The sequence below is a fragment of the Sciurus carolinensis genome, unplaced genomic scaffold (genome assembly GCF_902686445.1).
Source record: "Sciurus carolinensis unplaced genomic scaffold, mSciCar1.2, whole genome shotgun sequence".
Classification (NCBI taxonomy): Eukaryota; Metazoa; Chordata; class Mammalia; order Rodentia; family Sciuridae; genus Sciurus; species Sciurus carolinensis.
Window position 1 is genome coordinate 210,949 of NW_025920127.1, and position 22,922 is coordinate 233,870.

The 22,922-nt window shown below is 37.6% G+C and overlaps 1 pseudogene; it reads right to left on the minus strand.

Moving 5' to 3' along the window:
* Nucleotides 1-5,764: 5,764 nt before the first annotated feature.
* The window catches only part of LOC124973967 (GRIP and coiled-coil domain-containing protein 2-like), a 30,399-nt pseudogene continuing 13,241 nt past the window's right edge, over nucleotides 5,765-22,922 (minus strand).

A 22,922-nucleotide genomic window follows, 5' to 3' on the forward strand; every position in this document is an offset into this window, starting at 1 on the left:
AACTACTCTTCGAATCACCACTGAATTATTTTAAAGCAAATCAATTCATCTGTAAATATTCAGTGTATATCTCTGAAGTAAAGGTATGTCTATATTTGCCCTATCTCTAAAAGATAAGAAATCTACTTTTAAAAAGTACCTCAAAAGAGATATTTATAATTCTACATATTAGAGGCACATACCTACTTGGTAATCTGTTTTTCTGATAGTAACTCAGAAATTTTTTTGTGAGAGGGATTATTAATGAAAGCACACTAAGTAGCCAATCAAAACTTAATAAAGAAAAACTTTCTTGCTTACAGAGGCAAAGAAGCAGCAAATATCAAGTAGGAATAAGTGGATTCATTGTGCAGTCCACAGGCAGTCTCTGCAATGAGCAGGACAAATCTGGCTGCAGCCTGTTGTAGAATAAACCAAGACTATATGACAGTGACTTCGTTGTCTCTGAAGCTGCAGAGATTTACAATTTTGTCATTTATAGAAAAAGTGTGCCTAACTCCTGATCTAGACTAGTTACGTAGACATTATGTAGTTGGGCTGCTGAAAAATCAGAGGCAATGATTAATTGTACAAACTTGAAGTCACACACATAGATTACATTATTTGGCAAACAGGAACAGGAGTATCTTAACTATACTCTTGTAGTAAACTAATTCAGTTATTTCCTGGAAAATATTTACCTAGTTCTGAAAAGTATTTTATAAAGGCCAAATTACACATGAAGTCTTTCAAAGTGCTCTACGAGTTATAAAAGCGAGAGAGCACTATTTAAAAGTTAGAAAAGAAAAACAGTTACGTGGTTCCATGTCTACAGGTTATATTCACTTTATGTGAAACTATGAGTGAGGTTTCACAGAAAAGTAAGCATTTAGGATTAGAATCAGGAATTCAGTCTTAAATGCTTCCTGTTCTGTGGGGATGGGCATGAAAGAAATAATGAGGAGAATGAGGTTATGAAAGGAAGAAACACAGTAGATGAAATATACACTTGTGTAAAACACCATGTCTCAAGAAGGTTTACAGCCCTTTTTAGAAGTTGTGAGAATAATGAGAATTAAATTGAAAAGTTAGATGGGAAATGATAGAAGGGTTTGAGATTAAGATGTATCTACCTCAATTTATAACGCAGAGTGAGCAAATTACATTTTTTTTAATGCAACACTTTCTTTTTTCTTTTTGGTACTGCGGATTGAACACAGGAGTGCTTAGTCAATAAGCCACATCCCCAGCCTTTCTTATTGTTATTTTGAGACAGCATCTTCCTAAATTGCTTAGGTCCTGGCTAAATTACTGAGGTTGAACCTGAATTTGCAATCCTTCTGCCTCAGCCTCTTCAACTGCTGGGATTAAATCCAAGCACCACTACACCTGGGTGAAACACAATCTTAATGCTTCTTTTGCTACCACAAGTCCTTACTCAAGTCTTTCAAGGATGTCACTGCCATGAGGTGGAGACTTTTCCCAGATTCTCTATCATCCAAATACTCTGATACAGCAGACAGTAATCTTCCCCATCTTTAAAAGTAAACTGAATACTTCACCCCATTATTCACATCCTTCATGAACAAGATCAAAAATACATTTTTAATTATGTTCCTTCTTTTCCTTTTTGGAAATGGAGACTGAACCCAGGAGCACTTTACCACTGAGCTACAACCCCAGTTCTTTTATTTTGAGATGGGGTCAGGCTAAATTGTGGAGACTGGCCTTGAACTTGCAAATCCTCCTGCCTCAGTCTCTCAAGTGGCTGGGATACCAACCGTAATGCCTATTTTAATTATATGTCACTTCTCCTTTATAGGTGAAGATTTTCACTCCAACTAGTTTAAGACTCCTAAGATAGTATTTCTTTTAGTTTTTGCTCACACTATAGCTGCAGAAAGTCTTTCACTAATCTTCTTTTTCTTTCCAAACTTATCTTTAAGACACAACTCAACCCCAGCTTTAATCATTCCAGTCTAGAGAACATCACTCTCCTCTGAATTCAACATTTCCTGTTCCATTCATTTCTGTATTTAGGTATTTATCAGTGAGAAGTGGGAGGTCTTCTTGAATAAGCACCCCTTTTCAGTTTTTCCAAGGTATCTAGCTTATCTTTCAGCAGGCTGTCAAAAATATATGAATTTACTAATTCACAAAAGCAAAATGTTTGCTTGCAGGAATATAACCTAGAGTTCTGCCATTCAATTTGCACAAAGAACTTTCTTGGAAAATATGGTATATGCATGGTGTATTATCTGGAAACCATGTAATCAATTATCCAGGTATTTAATTATCTAGGTAGTCTAATTTTTATCCCTGGATATAGGCAGATGAACTCTGTGCACTTGAACTTTGTTCACTCATGGAATTGCCTTTCTTGAGCTGTGATTTGGTCACTGGCTAAGCATGGAAGATCTGCTGTTATTAATTGTAGGGACATTGCTGAGAATATCAGTCTAATTTATCAGTGGTTCCTAAACTAACATTAACTTCAAAATCACACATGAAGCTTTTACAAACAAAAGATTTCAAACAAAAGATTTCCCTTTATTCTAAGATTCTGAATCATTCGTTACATGTGGCTTGGTTTTCTAACAATGTTCTTCAGGTACTGTGTGACATACAAGTCAGGTCTGAGTCCTACATCAAACAATCCTCCCTTTATAAAAATCTGAGAGAATGTTCTTTCACATGATGTGGTACCAAGAAAATTGTTTCTTCACAAGCTTGCTTTCTTACTATGGATACTACAAATCTTGTAACTCATGTTTCTGCCTTTCCTCTGACTTCTGGGAGGCTAAAAAAGTAAAATTTATAGGAGACCTCTAGCAAAATATGTAAGATGTATACTTTATGTCTTAATCTTTTATTTGATTTTACTATTGAGACCTATCTCAATAGTTTCTTTTATGCTACTTCCTCACCACTTATATCTAAAATCTTACTGTATGGTAATATCTTTGTAGCCACCTTAAATTATTTTATGGAAATTCCACTTCTGGCCATAAGTAACAAACAGTCTAGACTTACCTTCCTGTCATAAACTAGGAAATGGAACAAAATACATGCAAAAAACTTTTTCTGACATTGGACAATGGCAGTGTAGGATTGTGATCTCTGAGACAAGGTCAACAAACATGTTACTTGTCTTGACTGTATGGAAGCAATTTCTGAACTGGTGCAGGGATGGGAATCTGAAATAGAGCTGGTAGTCTGAAATGCAAAGAACTGCTGTGGAAAGAACAATAAATAGAGAGTTGTAATCTGGACAACTCCCAGGGCTATAAATCATTTGATTCCCCATCAGGCAGAGTGAAGACACTTTGCTAAGTATATAGGCATTCAGCAGAACTTTGAAGAGCACCCCTTTAGTGGTGGACTGAAACCGACCTGTAAGTAAAGGCTACTCTAGACTCATCCTAAAAGAGATGAAAAATAACTCACGAAAGTACAAAACTGATATACAAATAACTTTACTGAAGTTTAATTTTTTAAATGAACACAAAAATATCTAGAATTCAACAATGAAAAATTCACATCTACTTTTTTTTTCCCCATACAAAGAAGCAGAAGAATATTACTTATGACAAGGAGGGAAGAAAAAAATCAACCAATCAACACAAATAAACACATGAAATAAAAAGGATGAAATTAGCAAAAAAGGACATCAAAATAGCTATTAAATATGTTCAGGAATTTAAAGAAAAACATAAAACATATAATGGAGAAAGGGAAAATATAAAAAAATAACCAAATAGAAATGAAAAATGCAGTATCTAAGGTAGATATTTTGCTGCATGGGATCAAAGAATTTGAAGACAGTAATAGGAACTATTCAAAAAGAAGCTAGGAGAGTACGAAACTCAAACAAGCAAGCAAGAAAACAAAATAGAAGAAAAAAAGGAATAGCGTATCACTGACTTATGGAACTATATCAAGTGGTCTAATATATCTAAGGAGAGTCCTCAGGTGGGTGGGGATAGTTGAGACAAAAAAAAAATCAAAGGAAGTAATGGCCAAAATGTACCAAACTTGAAAAAAATTTATAAAAACCCTACACATCCAAGAAGCTGAATAAACACAAACAGGATACAAAAAAGGAAAAATATACCATAAAATTCTATACCCAGTAAAACATCTTTTGGAAATGAAGGCAGATTAGACTTTTTCTGACAAATAAAAGCTGCAAGAATTAACTGACAGTAGTTTATACTTAAGATATAAGAAGCTATTCAACAAAAGGAAACGCATACCTGCTGGAATTTGGATATACATGAAAGAACAAAGAACCCCAGAAATGGGTAAATATTGAAAAAAAAAATCCCTAATTTTTAATTTCTTTAAAATAGGGGCTGGTCAACTTCTCTTAATAGGCTGAATAAAAAATAAAATAGTCTTGCCAGCCACTAGTCTCTATTACAATGATTTATCTGTGGTGTTGTAACACAAGAACAGTCAAAGACACTATAAACAAATGAACATGGCTTGTTTCAGTAAAACCTTTATTTACAAAATCATGCAGCTGGCCTGTGGGCTATAGTTTCCTGACTGCTATTTTAAAAGGTAACAATTCCTGGGTGTGGTGGCACATGCCTGTAATCCCAGCAGGTCAGGAGGCCGAGGCAGGAGAACTGTGAGTTCAAAGCCAGTCTCAGCAACTCAGCAATGCCCTAAGCAACTTAGTGAGACCCTGTCTCTAAATAAAATATTTTAAAAAGGGTCAGGGATATGGCTCGGTGGTTAAGCACCTCTGGGTTCAATCCCTGACACCAAAAAAACAAATATCAAACAAAAAAACCCACAACTATTTTCAAACAAAAATGACAATGTAGCCAGGCATGGTGGCACACACCTATAATCCCAGTGACTCCGGAGGCTGAGGCAGGAGGATCAGAGTTCAAAACCAGCCTCAGTAACTTAATGAGGCTCTAAGCAACTAACCGAGACCTTGTGTCTAAATAAAATACAAAAAAAAAAAAAAAAAAAAACAAACGGGACTGGGGTTGTGGTTGTGGCTCAGTGGTTAAGTGCCCAGGGTTTAATTCCCAGTACAAAAAAAAAAAAATTGAATTGAATTAAAATAAAACATACCCATTTATGAGATGTAGATAAAGAATGCCTAAAGGGGGGGTGGGGTTGTAGCTCAGTGATAGAGTGTTTGCCTACCACATGTGAGGCACTGGGTTTGATTCTCAGCACCGCATATAAATAAATAAAATAAAATGAAGGTTCATTGACAGCTAAAAAAAAAAAAAGCCTAAAGGGAAAGTGATAGTTTTCATTGCTAACAACAGAAGATATTTTATGGAGTCAGGTGTGGTAGCCCACACCTGTAATAACAGCTATTTCTGAGACAAGAAGATTCCAAGTTCGAGGCCAGCCTTAGCAACTTGTTGAGACTCAGTCTCAAAACAAAAAATAAGAAGAGCTGGGAATAAAGCTCAGTGGTAGAGGGCCTATGGGGTTCAACCCCAAGTTAACTCCTATATTCAAAAAAATATATAGATAAAATGGATAGAATTACATTAAAAAAGAAATGCTTCACTACTATTCAAAATTTCCTAATCTGTTGACAATCAGCAAACTGTGGACAAAGATTACTTTTATCTTCCTATTATTCACATAACAAATACTTAAATAACAAACATGAAAGAATGCATCAAGCACCTATATGGACTATAAAAATCATAATGGCAAATATTTTTACTTTCCTGCTGATCCTAAATAATGTTTAGTACTGTGTTAGGATAGGATGGGAACTATCCAAAAAGAAGCTAGGCATTCAGCAGAACTTTGAAGAGCAACCTCCTAGTAGTGGGCTGCACCCTGACCTGTAAGTAAAGGCTACGCCAGACTCATCCTAAAAGAGATGAAAAACACCTGGTAAGGCCCCCTCCCCCAAACCTGTTACAATGAAACAATTTTAAGGTAAAGTAAATTTTGTTTTATTCACTCACTTCTTATTGTAGGGTTTCTTGTTTCTGTTTTTGAATTTTTATTTCTTGCTCCAAATCCTCTATGTTAATGTTTTTATTATTTAACTTCTGATTTAGTTCTTTCATCAAACATTCATCATCTGCTATTTCCATATTCATCAATGTAGTCTGCTGGGCATCCTGAATATTTTACAAAGGATTCAGTTATTAATTTCATTTGTTAGATTGCTGACATGATGCCATAGGAATTCACAGGCTGTTCTGCTCTTCCTATAATACAGAACAGTGTAAATAGTAACAAAGAAATGAGATGTTGGATACTTAAATTTTTAATTTCGTAAAATCAAAGTATATTTTAAAAGCTCAACTTTCTTAGTTTTACTGTATTTCATTATGACTTTCATTAACCACAACAAGTAGTTCTAGTCTTGTGAGGGTTCTTATGAAATATTAATATTTTAAGTGGGTCTTACTGTAGTTTTCTTTTGACATTAACTAAATCTTCATAGGTCACGTAACACTCATGTATAGAATATGATATATAAAATCAAACTGATGATTCAAAGCCTAGATTCTTCTGAAAAGTCAGAGAAATAAATTAAAATTCCAATTTACTGGGGCTGAAAATTTATAAGGGTTATTTTAGTACTATACACAACATTTTAAAATATTCCTTTTTGAAGTATAAAATAGCTTCATAATATGAACACTGACATCAGTTTTCACTCTTGGTGTTTTATTTTACCTTTTTAACAAGCTCTAGTTCTTGCATAGTTTTCTGAAGCTGTTTCTTTTCCTTTTGAAGTTGTACCTGAAGCTCTTTAAGTTCTTTCATGGTACTAGAATGTTCCTAAAATTAAAAAGAAAACCTCTCACAACTCAACCAATGTTAATAAAAGTACTTGTGTTAGAGGTTATAAAATAAAACTGACCCAAAGACTCAAAAAATTTGGTGACCTTTCAATATTTAAGAAATATACATCCAAATATCACACCTTAGATTCTCAAATTTAGAGCTGGCATACATTAAGCAATTAATGAACGCACAAATGCTCCTTCAATAAGTCTTTTCCTCAAATAACATTTTGATAAAAATATGTCTATACATATGTGAATCATTTCACAGGACAATTTTTACCTTTATCTTCTGTTCCTTTTGAAGTTTTTCAGTTTCCAATTCCTTGTCCACCATTGCTTTGGATTTCTGGACTTCTAAAATCTGTAATTCTAATAACTTGGCATTAGACTGTAGTGTCTCCATACGAGCCAGGAGATCTTCATTATCAGAATTTAGTTTTTCACAATGGAAGGACAAATGGTCATTATTGTAAACATACAGAAAATATATTCAAGAGAGGAAGAAAAGATACATTAACAAGAATATTGGCAAAGTGTGAAAAATGAAGATTTCAAAATAAATTCCACAGGATTACAGTGTTAAATTTCAAAACCCATCAGTGTTAATATTTATATGGTAAAATTTGTGAAAGACCAGATGCACCCCCAAGAGAGCAAAAGAGAAAAACGAAAGAAAAAACAGGAACAAAAACAAATCCAGTGGGACTGAGATTAGAGTAATAAGCAAGACAGGATAGTTGTTTTGTTAAATTCATCTCCTAATGGCAGGGGGTATGTGGGGAGAGGGTGGAGAAAGAAAGAAATCCCATTCCTGATTGTATTTTAATTTTTTTATGCAAAAAGTATTGGAGATTAAAAGACATTAAAATTTTCATGTCTGAATTTACTCAATTTGAAATTATCTGAAAAGTTGAATTTCTTAATTGTTTAGAAAGATCTTCTATTTGATGTTCAAAATTACTAGCACATTCTTTTTCCACATCCAACTGCTCTGATTGCTTATCATATTGTAATAAAAGATTCTTCAATAAAAGACACAAATATTTAACTTTAGGTTATTATTTTTCATTCAATAGGACAGATTGTATAATCAAGCAATCCTGACATAAGATTTATAAGTCCATTTGAGATATTAAATATTTATATACAAAAATATGGCAATGAAAATATAAATCTACACATGAAAATATGACAAAAGATTAGTATTCTTAATATTTAAAGAGATCTTAAAAAAACCCAATTTAAAATTTATAAATGAGCTTATTCTTCTTTCGTGAGCAAGTTACACTGGAGTTTGTTCCTTTATATTCTAAGAGACCTTATAATCTAATCCATTAATTTCCTCCAGAGGAAGACCAGGTATATGAATTTTATGAAGTTCAATTTAAGAAACTACTTAAATTGCTTTTAAATTTAGAAAAGTCTTTTCGTACATAAGAATCTGCTAAAGGATAAAGTATTTTATTCTAGATTAAAGAAAATACTTTTCAAAAATCCTAAACCATGCAAAATTATTTTGGTGTGTGCAATAAAATAAAAAGCTAACTAAATCCTCTCAAATAGTTTTCTAATTCTCTCTTCTGTCCCTGGGGATGAATTCAGGGGTGTTCTATCATTAAGCTACACCCCTAGTCCTTATTATTGAGGGGTCTTGCAAAATTGGTGAAGCTGGTCCTAAACTTAGGATCTTTCTCCCTCAGCCTCCCAAGTCACTGGACTGGGATCACAGGCATGTGCCACTGTACCTGGTTACTAATTACTTCTTCAGTGATTTCTTTCATTCTTCCCTTTTTTTGGTATCAGGGATTTAACCAGAGGCACGTAACCCCTGAGTCACATCCCCAGCCCTTTTTTTATTTTTTATTTAGAGACAGGGTCTCACTAAATTGTTTAGGGTCTCAGCTAACTCTTTGAATTTGTGATTCTCCTGCCTTTCAAGCTGCTGGGATGATAGGTGTGTGCCACCATGCCTGGCAGTGATTTCTATTTTTAAATTTTCCTGGGATAGTATAGCTTAGTTGGTGAAAGAATAGATATGGAATAGTTGATAAAATTCTACCTCTGCTATGTTATTTGTTTTGGGACTTTAAAGTCTCTTAAGAACTTTCAGTCTGTGACCTGGAGTCTCTATGCCTTAGATTTCTCACCTATAAACTGGTGATGCTGCTACCATACTTCTTGTAATTGTTTTGAGAATTAAGCATACTAAGGCATGTAAAGCACTTAGAAGAGAGCCTGGCATAAAAGTACATGTTGTTGTTATACAGAAGTCTCTGTCTCTTTTGTTAGATTAATCTGATTCTCACATTAGAATTCTACCATATTTCTATACCTTGATAAGAAAAAAAAAATAGTGTGTAAAGAGGTCATTTTCCCTTTTACATTTTCAGAAAAATTAGCTAATCTTGCTAGTTTATTTTCCATTTAAAGTTTGGAATAATTGTTATGATCACACACCCCTCCAAAAAACACCCTAGAATTCTTAATAAATTGTTTTTGAATTTATAAACAATTTGAGAATTTGTATTTCAAATAATATTCAGTTACCCTACACAAGTTTTGAAGTTTTCTTCATTAAGTGCCCAAGTATTCATTAAAGTTCTCAAAATTTTATTTTTTGTCTACTATGGGATTTTCTTCTTTTTGTCAAATCCTATTTGATTACTGCTCATTCACTTCTTTCTGTTCACCTTGCTTTGCTACATGGTCTGTATTGCATCTTTTTTTTTTCTGTTTGCCCATTATTTCTACTGGAATTTAAGTCCTAAGAGGTCAGGAATTTAGGATTATTTGGTTGGTGGTAGTCTGTTTGGTTGACCACCATAAGGTCCAGAGCTTAGAATTCAGTCCAGTCATCTAAATATTTGCTGAACAAATAAATACATGAAGAAATGAAATGACATTTATATTGCATTTGGTGATTTGGTGAATTTTATTTTTTATTTTTATACTAGACTTATTTTATTAAAGTAGATAAGCATATAACTTCCAGATAACAATACTTCCACTTTCCTGTTACAATTCGTGTTAAGCTTCACATTCATTCAACTTGGTCAGAACAATATTAAATAGTAATACTAATAACAGACATCCTTTTCTTACTGGTTTTTATTAAGAAATCCCCAAACAGAATTTACTTTTAGAAAACAGTAGATAAAGGCACTATTTAATGGCTAGCCAGGGCTGGGGCTACAGCTCAGTGGTAGAGTGCTTGCCTTGTATGTGCAAGGCGCTGGGTTTGATCCTTAGCACCACATAAAAATAAATAACATCTACAACTAAAAAAAATTAAAAGTCAATGAAGAGTTAAGAAAAAAGGTTTAACCACTTAAAATCTTGACATTAGAATTCAATACAATGTACAAAAGCAGAACAAAAACAAAAACAAAAAAAGCGGGGGGAAAAAAGAGATTTACTAACAAGCACAAAAATACAAGGTGATTGTTTTATAGACAGGACCTTTACATTTCCAGATTTTCAGTTCCTTCCTTCCTCCATCCTTCCATCTCTTCCTTCCTCAATTTTTTTTTTCCTGATGGTACTGGGAATTAAACCCAGAAGCACTCTAGTATGGAGCTACATACCCAGCCCTTTAATTTTTGAGACAGGGTCTTATTCAGTTGCCAAGGCTGACCTCAAACTTATGATGCACTTGTCTTAGCCTCCTGAGTCCCTGGGATTACGTGTGTGTGCCCCTGTAACTAGCTTTCCAGGTTTTTTTTTTTTTTTTTTTTTTTTTTGCGGTTCTTAGGTTTGAACCAAGGACCTTGTGCTTGCGAGGCAGGCACTCTACCAACTGAGCCATATCCCCAGCCCTTTCCCGTTTTTTTTAACTTACTAGTTATGAATACAACTTGTTATAAAATAACTGTTTTACCTTACAGCTTTCTGCCCCTTGAATGAGATCTCTCATGGAAGCAGACAACCGATCCTTTTCTGAACGAACAGATTCAAGTTCTTCCCTCAAAGTCTGGACCTATTATAAATATAGAGTAAAATTTAAGAGTTTTTCATGAATAGAAAAACTGTAGATTTTCTAAAATGTAAGATTCTTGAATCTTGTGTTTTTGAATTGGCTTACCTCTTTTCTGCTGGAATCGAGTTCTTTCTTTGCTTTCACAGTAACTAATTTTATCTTATTTCTTCCTCCTTCTCTTTGGATTCTTTTTCCAGATTTCCTAAAATCAGAAAATGAAAGGATTATAAATGAAGTCAAACGGAAAAAACATTCAAATTACTTGCTTATTTTAACCCTAGAAACTCATTTTTATTTTGGAACACAAAATCTTCAGTTTGAAGTTAAAATAGCCAAAACATCAATATCATCATTAAGTGAAAGTTTAATCATTCATTATCTAAGTAAGGCAAAAGTAAGAAATCTCCATTTTTTTTCAGTTCTCTAAAACAGTACACTTTTAATAATCTTGGATTTGGAAAAGTTAAGACTCCTTTATGTTGGGTTTTCTGGAAATGTGGTATGCTAGGACTTTCAGTGGTGGTTGTAAATTGGGACTGAGTAGAAAAGGTAACAGATATGGATAAGTATCTATGTACAGTCCTCCTTTTGGTTGGTGGATTTGAGCTTCACAGCTAAACATGTAATATATTAGAAATACCCAATTATTTTCCCCTTAGGCTCTTTACTTTTCCTATATGAACTCTGGTGCTCAGGACTTTACTTTTTGTTATCTTTATATATATTTTAGTTGTAGGTGGACACAATACTTTTATTTTATTTTTATGTGGTGCTGAGGATTGAACCCAGGACCTCACATGCTAGGCAAGTGCTCCACCACTGAGCTACAACCCCAGCCCCTATTTTTTGATATCTTTACTAATGATCTGAATTCCTGTCCTTACCTATTAATCAGTGTGCACCTGTGCCACAGAGTGCAGCAAAGGTCAACTGTTCTACTTCTGCATTTCATTGCAATGCCATCTCACCTACTCTGGCATTAGACCAGCAATTTCACCTAGTGTATTTCCCCCAACAGTTTATAAACATGCAACAAGAAAAATATTAAGAAACCAAGATCAGGAACAAATAGTGAGGTAGCTACAGACGTCAGGGGAGAGAACACAATTAGGTGAAACATACAAAATATGTTATTTTTCCCATTTAAAAAAAAAAAAAACTCATGCCCTGCTTTTATAGAAAAACTCTCCCAAGATTCTGCTCTCCAATTTCTCTTCCCCCATAGTTTTCCTTGAATCCACTGCAATTAAGCTTAGACACTAGCACATCCTGCAACTCCTCTACATTGTTTAATCGAATGGTTAGTTTTCAGTGCTCATTTTACTTGACCCAGCAGAACTTGCTATGGATAATGTTTCCCAACTTCTTTTACTTGTGCTTGTCTTTACTCTCAAGAAATTTTCTGTTCCTTTTTTTTTTTTAACTCACTGGTTGCTCCTTCTCAATTTCCTTTGTTTTCAGCATTTAAAAACAGGGAACTGTCTATCTCCGATCCTCTTTTTTCCATATTGCTGGGTGATTTGAATGACATAGGTTTTTTTTATTAAAATATTTTTTTATTTTTACAGATACATTTTGATTCATTGTACACAAATGGGGTACAACTTTTCATTTCTATGGTTTTTAATGCCTGCTATTTAACTACAAATTTTTATCTCTAGCCTTGTTCTCTCCCCTTAACTTCAGATTTACATTAGCATTCTATCTGACATCTTCACTTGAATTGGTATTTAAAATTAGTCTAAAACTGAACAACCCACCATGCCCCAGTCACCCAACACAGAAACTGGGAGTTAGTCTAAACTCTTTCAACTTCCCTTCTACCTTAATCAAATCGGTTATTAAATTAATGAATCATGAGCATGTTATACAACACTTCTAAATTTTCAATTTTAAATGGGAATAAAAGAGTTAGCCCACGTAAAACATGTGAAATAAAAAATAAGTATGAAGTCTCAATTCCTGTGCACATTACACTAGCACGTTTATGATCAGGCCACTACCTCTCCAGGAACTTACTGGTCTGATCCTTGACTTTGTAAATATTAACATACAAACACCTGCAGTTCCTTCTTGCTGCAATACCTTTCTTCTTGTGTCATATTGCCCAATCTTAAAGAACTAGCTGAAAACCCTTTTCTCTGATATTTTTCATAACTTACAACAGGCAACTTCCTGTGCTATCAGTATTATATCTTTGTTCACACCTCAGACTACTATAAAGCTCCCCTGTGCAGTGAGCTCTTAGATTACCTTTCTATTAACAGTGTCTAGAACAGGTGGACATTCAAATAATATTTGCTCAATGAAAAATCCCCCAAATAATCATGTAACTATTTACAAATGATGTCACATAAGCGTTTTGTTGGATTAAATAGAAAGTGACAATTGAAAGGAAAGGCAAACAGCAGGGGCAATGGAGGTTCAAGGCAAAGGGTAGTAGCTACTTATGTTTTTAACAACTCATTACTTAGCTACTTTATTTCTTGATCTATCCTTTTTTAAAAAAATTTTTATATTTTTTAATTTCCTGAACTATTCTAACCAGAATCTAATAGTGACAACATATAAAATCATAGTTACCTATTTTTTCTTCCAGCTCTTTTACTGAAGAGAGTTGATCATTATTTAAAGAAGGTGATTTCTCGATGGACTCCTAGATTTTATAGGGAAAAACAAAAACCAATAACAGAATTTACTTACTTTCTTATGATTAAAAAAGCAAATTGATTATCTGTTTCTGTTGACAAACTAGGTAATACTAACCTCATGTATATGGCATTTACTATAAGTACTAATAGTACTCAGGGGCAAGAGTAACATGTCAAATATCAAATATATGTGTAAGAAAGAAATGATCAATGATGACTATAGTTTATCAGTTTTTACATCACAATATTTAAAGAAAACCCTAAAAATGTAGCCAAAGTGAAACTGTCCACTTTTTTTGCTCAAAACTGCTCTTTAAGAAAGATACTATGCTTAAGAATAAAACTCATATATCTTCATGATTAAAGTTTTGCTAGTGACTAGTTACAAACTTTGGAGCCCTAATCACTTAATCTTATTTAAGTTCAAAGTTTTAAAATATCTATACTCCCAAAAAAATCAATGTAAGAATAAACAGGATATACATCTAAATATTTAAAGCATTTTTCAGAAATCTGCCACTTGAGCTTAAATACTGAAAAATTTACTTCAAAGTGTAAACATATTAATACATGCATTTTCTAGAGTCTATGATCAGAACTAAGAATTTATTTGACTCAATAAAGTTTAAAGTAATAGTACCTTTAATAATATCAACTCTGCTCTCACATCTTGCAATTCACATTCTTTTTGTTCTAGTAATGGCCTTAGACTTTCATGTTCCATTATATAAGCTTTTTCATAATGGACTTCATTTTTGCTATGTAATGTTTGAGATACTTCTTCAACTTGAATTAAAAGATTCTGATTTTCAAGTCTTGTTTTTTCATTAGCATTCTTCATTTCTAGAAGATCAAGTTGTAGTGCGTCCTTTTCTGACAAGGTTTCTTCTAACTCTTTCCTTAAGAGACCTTATTCTTGTTCATAGTCTCTCAATAAAGACCTAAGTTCTTCACACTGAACAACATTCTCTTCTTGAAGGCACTTAATCTCTTTTTCTAACTCTAATATCCTTTCATCATATTGAAAAAAATCAAGTTGTATTTTTCTTCATTTATTTTTGTTAAGGATTCATTAACAGTTTGTAGGATATTCTCAACATCTTCCTCGTCATGTTCTTCTGAAATCTTTGACCCAATTTGCTTAAGAAAACCTGTACACCTGGGTTTTGACAAATGACTTCTGGACTTGCTCATTTTCAGTTTATTTAAATTATCTCGCTCTACAACTGTGACCTGAAGCTTCTTTTCTAATTGGGTAATATGTTCTTTTAGGATCAAATCTTTTTGAGACAGAAGAGCTTCCAAATCCCTACTCAACTGGTTGTTTTCAGAGTTTAGTCTATTATTTTCCTCATGAAGAGACTTTGCTTTGGATGAAAATGTTTCCTGGTTTTCAGAGAGGGTTTTGATTTGAACCATAAGGTTTTCTATTTTTTGGTCATTTTGATCTTTTTCTTTTAAAGTCTTATCTAGTGTTCCTGTTAATTCATTTACCCTTTGTTCTAGTTCACTTTGTATTGGGCAGTTTGCTCTACTCTCTCCTTAAGTTCTATGGCTAAGCTTTCTTCCCTTTCACATTTATTAAGGAGACTATGTATTCTTCACAGGAATTTTTAATTTTACTTAGAAAATCATCTTTTTCCTCAGCAAGAGAACTTACCTTTGCTTCTAATTCTTGTAACATGGTATCTCTTTCACTGAGACTAACTGCATACAATTCATTCTTTTCCTGAAGGCTCTTTATGGTATTTTCAAGTTCACGTACTAATCTTTCTTGAGATAACTTTTCATTTTCTCCCTGGAGTTGATTTACAGTTTCCAGAAGAGCATCTTTTTCATTAAATGCAGTTCTGAGCTTCTGCTGAAGTTCATGAACATCAGATGCTTGCTGTTATTTCATTGATTCAAACTCTTGACTTATTTTCCCAGCAGATTCTCCCAGTTCTGTTTGTAAAATTTCCATAATCTCTCGCAAACTCTCATAATTTAATATTACTTCTTGCTTTTCTTGTTGTAGGTTTTCACACTGTTCCTTAAGACCCTGTATTTCAAATATTAATGTTAATTTTTCTTTTTCTGAACCTGACAAAATTGTCTCATTTAGTTCTAATATTTCTTTTTGATGCTGTTCCTTAAGATTCTGTACTTCTTTGTTATATTCTTCTATACTACAGAAAAACTGTTTATTTAAATCTTCTAGCTCATATATTAATTTTTCTATTACACAGCCTGTTCTTCTTTAGCTAATAGGGGTTCATTAATTTTAAACTCTAAATATTCTCGTTCATGAAAAAATTCATCCATTATATGTTGGGCATCCATTTCAAGTTTTAATTTAAGATTTTCATATAAGTTACCTCATCTTTTAAGATACTAACTCACATAGCAGGAATGGCACGAGAGTCACTAACGGACAGGGGAAAGGCCAGCTCCCCCTCTGCTGTCTGAGCCCTCAAGAGAGCCCTTACTGCCCAAGGTCCACGGCCACCTCTCCCCCCGGGTCCAGAGGAGTTGGTGCTCAGGTGCCGCACCCTCCATGGTCATTGCCCAGCCTCCAGTGCCCATGGCACAGCAGGGAAGGAGTGGCCTCACTAACCAGGTGGGAGTCAGGGTTCTGGCTTCCCAAAGGCTGGAAGATGATGGTCAGGGGTCTGGGGTGCAGAGGTGGGCTCTTGTCTTCATGCTACTTGCTGCTGAGACAGGACACCATTTCAAGATCCCCAAACTTGTGGTCACTGCACATGCTTGTCAAGTATAAAACAGGTGATGTGTGTCCAGGCTTTAAAAGAAAACAAAAAAAAAGTAAGAGGAAAATATGCACCATTATTAAGTATTAGTTTAAAATGTGTTTTTAAAAGTATATGTCAGAGAAAGTTCTCGAAGGTGAGGCCCTAGCAGACCCAGGTCCTTTTCTGCAGCCATCCAACCCTAAGAATGAGGGAGCATCTCTCTCAGCGGGTTTTGTCTGTTCCAAAGAGCATCAACCCCTGCAACCTTGGGGTGTGGCAGCACCCCAGCCTGTGAGGAAGGTGGGGGTGCTAGACAATCCCTCTGGCCCGTGGAGGGGTGTGTCTGGTCCACACCCACCCAGGGAGCACACCACCAGCCCCGTGAACCTGGGGGGCACCTGCTCAACCCCTCCAAGCAGTGGTGTGATTCCCTACCAGCCCCTCTATCGCGTTCAATGCCCACTCGAGACACCCAGAGGTGATACGGGACTGACACCCCCAACTACTGGAGGCTCAATCATCTCTAGCACATTGTTGTGCTCACACATGCCCTCTGGAGCCCACTGACACAGAGGTGGTGAGAGGGGGACTATCACGTCACAGAAAGCCACCATGCTGCAGGCTCCTACCATGTCCTTGTCATTGGTTGAGGTGTCATAGTGCACAAGGTGGTTGGCGTGGACCTGCTTCAGTCTCTCAAGCAGGGTCTCCACCAAGGTCTCTCTATCCGTGAGCTCAATGAATTGGAAGGCCATCTTGCTCCTGATGCTGATGAGGATAGGACTGGGCAGCAGACTGGTGTCCTCCATCTTCTCCATGCGCACTACCTGATGCAAAAGACGGCATGTGAAGGGGAGGTGCTGGAGAACGGAACTGACCAATTACATTTGTGCATGTTCCAATAGAGATCAATGAATCCCACTGTTATGTATATTTGCAAGGCACTAACAGAAAGAGTTGAATCACAGTAAGGAGCAAAAAAAAGAAGGAAGGCAGGCCTCCATGTACATGCTCAGAAGTTAATCTAAGATGGAATAATGGCAATAAGGACCTGGTGTAAAGGTTGAAAAGTGTGCAAGGGAGCATCAATCACAATCATCAAAAGGTAGAAGTAACCCAAGCTTCCATGCACAGATGAATGGATGAGTGAACTGTGGTTTAGGCTATCATGGACTATTATTCAGCCTTCAAAGGAAGGGAATTCTAACAGATAAGAGGTGGATCAACATTAAGGATATTGTGTGTTGCAATAAACAAGTCACAAAATGACAACGCTATAGGATTCCACTTATAAAATGGTTACAAGGTCAATTGATGCTATGCATAATTCCAAAATCAATATTTTAGGTATGTAGGTCATCATGTCGATTTCTTACTCCACTGATAATAATGCTTGCAAATTGAAGACATCTACTGCAGAAGGAGGGCATGGAGGTAGGAAATCATACAAGGAAAAACACTGAGTTCCTAAACAATCAGGCTCAGGACCTATGCTAAGAGAAGCGAGACCCCAGAGGTCTTGATGTGTAACAGCTGTGGTACCCCCTCAGCAGAGATCCCTGAGATCAAGGACCGAACTGCTTGAATTCAGAAGTAAACTCAGGTTGCCCACCCTCCCATTTCCAACGAGAGAATCAGAGTTATAGGAGGGACCTGATCCTTACAAAAGGAGGCATTTTTAAATCTTTCACAAGTTCCAGAGAAGTATAAAGGTCAAATGATTTGCCACGTGTTTTCTAAAGGTGAAACTTTTTATAGTTTGCCTTTTCCTTTGTCTTTTTTTGGCAACAAAAGGGGAGGATCCCTTCCTAAGAGCTGTAGGAAAAGCTTGAATTGCGAGGCATGTACTTTTGAATGACAGCTTTATCAACAGTGTGAGGTTAGGGTATACTGTTCTTACCCATCACTTCTAGGCAACTTTCAGTTGCCACAGGAAAAACAGAAAAAATGAAGGCTGACTGGTTAATGGTGTAATTCAGGTCATGCTTCCTTCCTGAATGCTGACCATCTAGATGTCCCTCTTTAGAGGAGAACACAGTGCAAATGCCCCGCACCCCATGTTTCCCATCTCACAGTCCAAGTTGCTCTGGTTGGGATATAGTTGGAGTGTGTCCCCCGAATGTTCTTGTGTTGAAAGCTTGATCCCCAATGGGTCAGCTAAAGGGTGGTGGAACCTGAACAGGTAAGGACTAGTAGGGGGTGGGTTGGTCACTGGAAGAACAGCCCACAGTAGGGATCATGGGACCTGCTTCATTCCCACAACAGGGGTTGTTACAACCCAATGGTCCCTCCCCATTCTCTGGCTTCCTGTCTTCACACATGATGTTTCCATCTACTCAGCTCCTGCCACAGGGACACTGTCCACCACAATACCTCACTGGTGCTGACCCAGCACCATGTTCTTCTTTTTGTTTTTCTTCTTGGTTAATAAGTAAACCTGATATCAAGCATTTTGTTTTAGCAACAGAAAATGGACTCAACAAAACGTGGTAAAATGACAAAAGGCTGCTTCAGAGTATGCACAGCAGGTCAAGCAGAGGTGAGGGGCAGGGTCTACCTCTCTGAGCAGAAGGACAACATTACAGCAGCCATCTTCTCTGCTGGCAAAGCAGGTGGAGCTGTCAGAGGTAAACATTCATCCCACAGTGTGGCAATGATTGAAGGGAATCGAGAGGAGCAGTCCACCACAGCGTGCAGCTTCTCCTTTCTTGGCAGCCTGAAGAAGCCTTGGAAAAGCTCCTTCTGTGCTCTGGCTTCAAGGTCCCTGGTGAGAGGTGGGAGAGATCAAGACGACATGGAAAGGTCTACAGAAAGGAAATTCCAAAGGAAAACACTTTTGAACTCGCTGGCACAACCTGATAGTTTAGAGACTGAAATAAGAAGTCATGCCCCTCCAGAGCCAGTTCAAGCCCATGGTCCATCCAGACCCATGGTCGACCTTGGGAGCAAATGCAAGCAGCAGATTCTGCTGTCCCCACCAGCAAGAATTTCATGAACTCATGAACTAAAATAAGCATTCCATCCTGGTTGGAGTAACTGTGAGAAGTACTCCAAAAATGGCAGCAGAGGCCACGTGTGGAGGTCAGATGATAAGTGGGGTGAGCATCAGTGAGACGTGGGGAAGGTGGAGCCCTCGCATGCTGCTTGTGGAAGGCCAAATGATGCACTCGTGCTGGCAAACAGCCAGAAGCCCTCAAAGGTTGAAAGTGGACGCAGTGCTTACCCAGACATTCCCTCCCAGGTGAATGCGCACAACACAATTGAGAATTGACGTCCACTAACTGGTACACAAATACAGCAACAGATTCATAGTCGAAGGTGGAAACTACCCCACGTCCACCAATTGATGAATGGACACAGCAAATGTGGCACATCCCCTCAAGCAGGGTAGATAGTACTCAGCCATCAACAAAGTGTGCATGGACAGAGCTTGAAAACCTCAGGCTGAGTGAAAGGAGCCAGACACAAAGACCACAAGGTGCCAGGTTCATTTACATGAAATGTCCACATAGAAGGCTGACAGACAAAAATAAGGAGTGACTGCTCATGAACGTGAGGCTTCTTTGGAGGGTAATAAAAGGTTTCGTGGCTGTAGTGATGATTGTGTGGTCCTGTGATTCTTGTAAAAACCTGAACTACCCATTGAGAGGGTTAATTGTTCATATGTGGATATCCAAAAGGGAGCCTGACTTTTCTCCAGAGGAGGACCAGGGAGCCAGGGGAAGCCAAGTGCACTGTGCAGGTTCACACACTGAATCACACACAATTTCCTACGTTCGTATATGAATATACGCCTGATGTAGCTCCACATCTTGTACAACCACAAGAAGGGAAGCTGTACTCCATGGATGTCGGACATGTCAAAGTACACATGACGGTCAAGTATATCTACAAAGAACAAAGAAAAAGAAGTTCACATACTGCAAGAATCGAAGGTGAGGTACCTCAGGGGGACCCCAAGGTCGCTGAGAGCCAAGTACATCCAACACGTTTACATTGAAATCTAAAAATGTTGCTGTCATACCTTGAATGTTGAATGGTGGAAACCAGAGGCTAGAGAGGTGCCTAATGGGTTCTGAGCCAGTGAGAGAAGGAGCAGGAAGTTCCGGAGTGCTGCCGCAGAGCAGGTGACTACAGGTGCCAATCCCACACCGAATACTTCAAAATACTAGATGAAAGGATTTTGATTATTTTCACCCTAAAGAAATGATGTTTGAGCAGACAGGTAGGTTTACCCAAGTTAAACATCACACAAAGTGTACCTGCATCAGAACACCCTAGGGCTCCCCATTGACATGTACAATCCTTAGGTTTTTATGTATCTGTTAAGAAGAAATTTAATTTACATAATACACATAAAATGAGTTGGAAAACTGACATCCTCATCCCCAAAACATGCTGGCCACACTGGTTTCAAGAACTTAAAGTCAAGCTTACACCTTACACACATCTTACTCCTTACACACATCGCACAAGCGTGCTTCTGGTGCCAATGAATTCCTCCGTAGTGGGACATTTCCCTTCCCACTCAGGAGAAGGTGGAGGCCAAGACACACCAAGACAGTAATGAACACAAATCCCAGTAGCTCGACCTGAGCACTAAGGGCAGGAGGACTGCTATCTATTTTGCACACAAGTCCTGAAATTATTATATGGTGTTCATGTGTCTGAGGCAACTGAGAACAACAGCTTCCTCTCAGTTCACCCACTACCTCAGCCACCAACGTAGGCCTCTCTGTGGCCTCAGAGCAGATGGGTATGCTCCACACCCAGCATCCACGCTCCCTCTGGGCACATTTGGTAACCAGAGACCAGAAACCTCAAATTACAAGAACAAAAGCCCCAAAAGGGCTTAAAGGCCTGCGTTCTTCCCTTCCTCCTGGAAAGCCGTCCAATTTCACTTTGAAGTGTGTGAGACACATGTTTCAATTTCTAGCACAACTAAAGTCAAACAGTGACCTGGTGAGAAACCAGCTCTTCAAGAACACAGGAGTGACAACTCCCTTGAAGGTTCCAGGCAGGTGGCAGTTTTGATGCTAACCATATCACTTCCTTTTTCAGAACAACATCAGAAATCAAGCCAGCTAGCCACGACTTGCCTCCTAGACCTTGCCATACTCAATGTCTCTGCTTCCCCTCCACAGACAAGGTCAGGCCCCAACACTGAGAAGGTGAGAGCTGACAGGTCTGAACCAGGCACAAGCACCCCAGAACAGAGACCTGCCCAGAAGCCAGATGCCTGCAGAGCTGCAGCATGACCAAGCCAAAGCAGTCACAGCCAGAGAGTTTCAGCTGAAACTGCAGTAGCAGGTGCCACCAACCTTCTTAACAGATACATAAAAACCTAAGGATTGTACATGTCAATGGGGAGTCCTAGGGTGTTCTGATGCAGGTACACTTTGTGTGATGTTTAACTCGGGTAAACCTACCTGTCTGCTCAAACATCATTTCTTTAGGGTGAAAATAATCAAAATCCTTTCATCTAGCGTTTTGAAGTATTCGGTGTGGGATTGGCACCTGTAGTCACCTGCTCTGTGGCAGCACCTCTGGATGAGCCTGTAACAAGGAAAGAAATGTGCTGACAGAACATGAAGCAACACACTGCAGGCTGTTGCTGAAGCTGAAGTTAATAGGTGGAACCCTGCAGGACACTGACACAGGACGTTCTGGACTATAGGCATACCTTTTCTTCCAAGATGCTCTATTTACCCCAAGGGACCCAGGTGCTACAGATCTTCCATCTTCCTCTTTTCTGCTCACTTTGCCCCAGACCAAAAATGCCAAATCTGAAATGGAGCTGGCTAGGATATCACCTGTAATCCTGATGCCCCCGGGCCGCCAGCACACACTGGCCTGTGAGCTGGCCTCCTGCACCTGAGACTATGTACAGGGAGAGGATCAAACCTTCAGCTGGCGGTTTTATGAGCCCTCTAATTATGCATACACCACAAACTCATTCCCTCAGGGCTGCTAACTGTGGCCTTTTCATGTGACAGATCTTTGTCAGCTGGAGTAAAAGGACTTGGACACCAACTATCTCACTTAAACATGAAAAAACACGAACAGCCTGGCTCTCCCCATACTGTGTTGTCTTCTTTTAAAACACATGACCCCAAGTTGGGGACCATACTGGGGGTCCTGCAGCCAAGAGGCACATGAGCACATGGGACCAGGAAACAAAATAATGATCAGAGCCCCAAGAGTCTCTTTTGAAAGGAAGAGACAAGCACCATCCATCTTGCAAAACAACTGTCACACATCACAGATGACCCAACACCATGTGCAGTTTATTGGAATTTAACCAATTTGGGAAAAAAGAAAAAAGAAACCTACCAAGAGCATTTCATTTTTTTTTTTGTGCCTCTTGTGGCAACACGTGACCAGTTTGCAATACATGCACATAGCTGGAAGGGACCTGAAGTCATTCTGAATACAAGAAAACCCCAAACACACTGCTGTTCACGGACCACCACTGAGAAAGATGCACCCCCACCAGACAGTCAGAAGAAAGTGCATGTGTTAAGGAGGAAGAGATCTGCTGTTTGCAAAATGACTTTCTTTGTATTGGCACTGAACACTAGACCTCATGGCTTTGAATGAATTCACTGCAGGTTGAGTCGGCCTTATTCAAAATGCTTGGGACCAGAAGAGTTACAAATTTCAGAGTTTTTCAGATTTTACAAGATCTATGTAAACTTTAGCAGTTGAGCATCCCTAATTCAAAAAATCTAAATAAACACTGCTCCAAAATCGGTTACAAAACAAGAGTTTCACATGCTGTAGTACTAAA